A 6,415-nucleotide genomic window follows, 5' to 3' on the forward strand; every position below is an offset into this window, starting at 1 on the left:
ACCACTCACCCCCGCTGGCACCCGAATCTTTTCTGACGAGCAGGCAGGTACTCAAAAACGACCATACTCTCTTGAGTATCTGCCTTAACGAGTATGCTCGCTCATCTCTAGTGATGACCCACAGCCGCCCCCAGTGTAATAGTGAGGACCCACAGCCGCCCCCAGTGTAATAGTGAGACCCCACAGTGGCCCCCATTGTCATAGTGAGACCCCACAGCAGCCTCCAGTGTAATAGTGAGGCCCCACAGAGGCCCCCATTGTAATAGTGAAACCCCACAGCAGCCCCAGTATATTAGTGACAATGCACAGCAGCCCCCAGTGTATTATTGGCACCCCGCAGCGGCCTCTAGTGTAATAGTGAGACCACACAGCGGCCCCCAGTGTATTAGTGACTCTCCACAGTGGCCCCCAGTGTATTAGTGACTCTCCACAGCGGCCCCCAGTGTATGAGTGACACCACACAGCGGCCCCCAGTGTAATAGTGAGACCCCAAAGCGGCCCCCAGGGCATTAGTGAGACCCCACAGCGGCCCCCGGTGTAATAGTGACACTTCATAGCGCCTGCCAGTGTATTAGTGAAACCCCACAGCGGCCCCCAGTGTAATGGTGAGAGCCCATAGCGGCCCCTAGTGTAATAGTGAGACCCCACAGCGGCCCCCAGTGTATTAGTGACTCTCCACAGCGGCCCACAGTGTATGAGTGACACCACACAGCGGCCCCCAGTGTATTAGTGAGACTCTACAGCGGCCCGCAGTGTAATAGTGAGACCCCACAGCGGCCCCCAGGGCATTAGTGAGACCCCACAGTGGCCCCCAGTGTAATAGTGAGAGCCCATAGCGGTCCCCAGAGTATCAGTGAGACCCCACAGTGGCCCCCAATGTATCAGTGACACCCCACAGCGGCCCCTAGTGTATTAGTGAGACCTCACAGTGGCCCCTAGTGTAATAGTGATATTCACTGAATGTATTCCTAAAACGTCGCTTTTAATAAACAATATTTTAAAACCTCAAGGTGCCTCACTGACACAACGTGACATAGACAAACATACATGTACAAGAACAGCTCTATGTTGAGCTAGTAATAAAAGATGCTAGGAGAAAAAAAGCCACATATCAGTGAATGGCTCATATAGCGAGAGGAAGCCACCTATACACGAAATTAGTATATGTTGGTGCCAACCAACAATGGTACAAGGCTAATGACCAAAACTGCGGTCAAGCAACTCATGGGTATAACAAGTCTCTCAAAAGAGAATCCTGGACCAATGCCAGAAGTGGATGAGTTGATTCACAAATGAAATTTAATTCGTATTTGGTTCTTGGTTCGACACGTTTCCATCAGAGTACTGACTTCATCAGGAACCTATTATTGTAGAAGAGTTGTACTAAGAATGGGTACGATAACCCTAGCTGATATGGGAAAACAAGGCTGCCGTAGCTTGGCATAGAACGAGTGCAACGATACCGCAAGGCCTGATGATGGTAGTATGCGGGCCCTTGGACCGTGCACCCCTCTCAAAAACTCCTAAAGGGTGGACAATTACCACCAAGGACAGTAGCCTAGAAGCACAACCAGTGCAGACAGACGGTCGCCCAAAAATAGTGGTTAGCCAGCGAGCCTTAATTAAAGCCAAAAAGTAGATACTTGTAACCAATCTATTCTAAAGCCACGAGATTCAATGCTGTTACTAGTAGGGCAAAATACCCAGTAAGGATAGATCAAGTAGGAGCGAGAGAGCTATGCAGCAGCACCTCCAGTCTGGATTGTAGACCGGAGGTTCAGTCCACCCTTTAGGAGTTTTTGAGAGGGGTGCACGGTCCAAGGGCCCGCATACTACCATCATCAGGCCTTGCGGTATCGTTGCACTCGTTCTATGCCAAGCTACGGCAGCCTTGTTTTCCCATATCAGCTAGGGTTATCGTACCCATTCTTAGTACAACTCTTCTACAATAATAGGTTCCTGATGAAGTCAGTACTCTGACGGAAACGCGTCGAACCAAGAACCAAATACGAATTAAATTTCATTCGTGAATCAACTCATCCACTTTTGGCATTGGTCCAGGATTCTCTTTTGAGAGACTCGTTATACCCATGAGTTGCTTGACCGCAGTTTTGGTCATTAGCCTTGTACCATTCTTGGTTGGCACCAACATATACTAATTTCGTGTATAGGTGCCTTCCTCTCGCTATATGAGCCATTCACTGATATGGGGCTTTTTTTCTCCTAGCATCTTTTATTACTAGCTCAACATAGAGCTGTTCTTGTACATGTATGTTTGTCTATGTCACGTTGTGTCAGTGAGGCACCTTGAAGTTTTAAAATATTGTTTATTAAAAGCGACGTTTTAGGAATACATTCAGTGAATATTTCTAATAAAAAACTTTCTCGGTATTCCTCTGCCTCTGTGAGTTTAGTGTAATAGTGAGACCCCACAGCGGCCCCCAGTGTATTAGTGGGACTCCACAGCGGCCGCAAGTGTAAAAGTTAGACCCCACAGAGGCCCCCAGTGTATTAGTGAGACCCCACAGTTGCCCCTAGTGTAATAGTGAGACCCCACAGCGGCCCCCAGTGTATTACTGACACTCCGCACAGGCCCCCAGTATATTAGTGTGACTCCACAGCGGCCCCCAGTGTATTAGTGAGACCCCACAGTGGCCCCTAGTGTAATAGTGAGAACCCACAGCCGCCCCCAGTGTAATAGTGAGACCCCACAGTGGCCCCCAGTGTAATAGTGAGACCCTACAGCAGCCTCCAGTGTAATAGTGAGGACCCACAGAGGCCCCTAGTGTGTTATCAAGACCCCACAGTGGCCTTAGTGTATTACTGAGACCCCACAGCGGCCCCCAGTTTAATAGTGAGACTCCACAGTGGCCCCAGTGTATTACTGAGACCCCACAGCGGCCTCTAGTGTATTAATAAGATCGCACTACGGCCCTTAGTGTATTAGTGAGACCCCACAGCAGCCACCAGTGTATTAGTGACAACCCACAACAGCCACCAATGTATTAGTGACAACCCACAACAGCCCCCAGTGTATTAGTGACAATGCACAGCGGCCCCGATTGTATTATTAGCACCCCACAGCGGCCCCCAGTGTAATAGTGAGACCCCACAGCGGCCCCTAGTGTAATAGTGAGACCCCACAGCGGCCCCCAGTGTATTAGTGACAATCCACAGCGGCCCACAGTGTATGAGTGACACCACGCAGCGGCCCCCAGTGTATTAGTGAGACTATAGAGCGGCCCCCAGTGTAATAGTGAGACCACACAGCGGCCCCCACGGCATTAGTGAGACCCCACAGTGGCCCCCGGTGTAATAGTGACACTTCACAGCGCCTGCCAGTGTATTAGTGAGACCCCACAGCAGCCCCAAGTGTAATAGTAAGAGCCCATAGCGGCCCCCAGTGTATTAGTGAGACCTCGCAGTGGCCCCTAGTGTAACAGTGACACTCCACAGCGGCCCCCAGTATATTAGTGTGACCCCACAGCGGCCCCCAGTGTAATAGTGAGACCCCCAAAGCGGCCCCCATGGCATTAGTGAGACCCCACAGCGGCCCCCGGTGTAATAGTGACAACTCACAGCGCCTGCCAGTGTATTAGTGAGACCCCGCAGCAGCCCCATGTGTAATACTGAAACCCCCCAGCGGCCCCCAGTGTAGTGGTGAGAGCCCATAGCGGCCCCCAGTGTATTAGTGAAACCTCGCAGTGGCCCTTAGTGTAATAGTGAGACCCCACAGCGGCCCCCAGTGTATTACTGACAATGCACAGTGGTCCCTAGCTTATTACTGACACCCCACAGCGGCTCCTAGTATAATAGTGACACTTCACAGCGGCCCCCAGTATATTAATGTCACCCCACAGCGGCCCCAAGTGGATTAGTGAGACCCCACAGCGGCTCCCAGTGTATTAGTGAGACCCCACAGCAGCCCCTAGTGTAATAGTGAGACCCCACAGCGGCCCCCAGTGTATTAGTGTGACTCCACAGCGGCCCCAAGTGTAATAGTTAAACCCCACAGCGATCCCCAGTGTATTAGTGAGATCCCACAGTGGCCCCTAGTGTAATAGAGAGACCCCACAGTGGCCCCCAGTGTAATAGTGAGACCCCACAGCAGCCTGCAGTGTAATAGTGAGGCCCCACAAAGGCCCCCAGTGTATTATGGAGACCTCACAGCGGCCTTAGTGTATTAGTGAGACCCCACAGCGGCCCCCAGTTTAATACTGAGACCCCACAGTGGCCCCTAGTGTAATAGTGAGAACCCACAGCGGCCCCCAGTGTATTACGGACACTCCGCAGAGGCCTCCATTGTATTAGTGTGACTCCACAGCGGCCCCAAGTGTAATAGTTAGACCCCACAGCGGCCCCCAGTGTATTAGTGAGACCCCACAGTGGCCCCCAGTGTAATAGTGAGAACCCACAGCCGCCCCCAGTGTAATAGTGAGACCCCACAGTGGCCCCCAGTGTAATAGTGAGACCCCACAGCAGCCTCCAGTGTAATAGTGAGACCGCACAGAGGCCCCCAGTGTATTATGGAGACCCCACAGCGGCCTTAGTGTATTACTGAGACCGCACAGCGGCCCCCAGTTTAATAGTGAGACACCACAGTGGCCCCAGTGCATTACTGAGACCCCACAGCGGCCCCTAGTGTATTAGTATGACCGCACTACGGCCCCTAGTGTATTAGTGAGACCCCACAGCAGCCACCAGTGTATTAGTGACAACCCACAACAGCCCCCCGTGTATTAGTGACAATGCACAGTGGCCCCTAGTGTATTACGGGCACCCCACAGCGGCCCCTAGTGTAAAAGTGAGACCCCACAGCGGCCCCCAGTGTAATAGTGACACCACACAGCGGCCCCTAGTGTATTAGTGAGACTATACAGCGGCCCCCAGTGTAATAGTGAGACCCCACAGCGGCCCCCAGGGCATTAGTGAAACCCCACAGCGGCCCCCGGTGTAATAGTGACACTTCACAGCGCCTGCCAGTATATTAGTGAGACCCCACAGCAGCCCCAAGTGTAATACTGAAACCCCACAGCGGCCCCCGGTGTAATAGTGAGAGACCAGAGCGGCCCCCAGTGTAATAGTGAGACCCCACAGAGGCCCCCAGTGTATTAGTGACAATGCACAGTGGTCCCTAGTTTATTATTGGCACCCCACAGCGGCTCCTAGTGTAATAGTGACACTCCACAGCGGCCCCCAGTATATTAGTGTGACCCCACAGCGGCCCCCAGTGTATTAGTGTGACCCCACAGCGGCCCCAAGTGGATTAGTGAGACCCCACAGCGGCCCCCAGTGTATTAGTGAGACCCCACAGCGGCCCCCCTTGTATTAGTGAGACCCCACAGCAGCCCCCAGTGTATTACTGACTCTCCAAAGCGGCCCCCAGTGTAATAGTGAGAGACCATAGCGGCCCCCAGTGTATTAGTGAGACCTCGCAGTGGCCCCTAGTGTAATAGTGAGACCCCACAGCGGCCCCTAGTGTAATGGTGAGAGCCGATAGCGGCCCCAAGTGTATTAGTGAGACCTCACAGTGGCCCCTAGTGTAATAGTGAGACCCCACAGCGGCCCCCAGTGTATTAGTGACAATGCACAGTGGTCCCTAGTTTATTATTGACACCCCACAGCGGCTCCTAGTGTAATAGTGACACTCCACAGCGGCCCCCAGTATATTAGTGAGACCCCACAGCGGCCCCAAGTAGATTAGTGAGACCCCATAGTGGCCCCCAGTGTATTAGTGAGACCCCACAGCGGCCCCCATTGTAAAAGTGAGACCCCACAGCAGCCCCTAGTATAATACTGAGACCCCACAGCGGCCCCAAGTGTAATAGTTAGACCCCACAGCGGCCCCCAGTTAATTAGTGAGACCCCACAGCGGCCCCCTATTGTAATAGTGAGACCCCACAGCAGCCCCTAGTATAATACTGAGACCCCACAGCGGCCCACAGTGTATTAGTGAGACCCCACAGTGGCCCCTAGTGTAATAGTGAGACCCCACAGCGGCCCCCAGTGTATTACTGACACTCCGCACAGGCCCCCAGTATATTAGTGTGACTCCACAGCGGCCCCAAGTGTAATAGTTAGACCCCACAGCGGCCCCCAGTGTATTAGTTAGACCCCATAGTGGCCCCTAGTGTAATAGTGAGAACCCACAGCCGCCCCCAGTGTAATAGTGAGACCCCACAGTGGCCCCCAGTGTAATAGTGAGACCCTACAGCAGCCTCCAGTGTAATAGTGAGGCCCCACAGAGGCCCCTAGTGTGTTATCAAGACCCCACAGTGGCCTTAGTGTATTACTGAGACCCCACAGCGGCCCCCAGTTTAATAGTGAGACTCCACAGTGGCCCCAGTGTATTACTGAGACCCCACAGCGGCCTCTAGTGTATTAATAAGATCGCACTACGGCCCTTAGTGTATTA

The sequence above is a fragment of the Eleutherodactylus coqui genome, chromosome 13 (assembly GCF_035609145.1).
Source record: "Eleutherodactylus coqui strain aEleCoq1 chromosome 13, aEleCoq1.hap1, whole genome shotgun sequence".
NCBI lineage: Eukaryota > Metazoa > Chordata > Amphibia > Anura > Eleutherodactylidae > Eleutherodactylus > Eleutherodactylus coqui.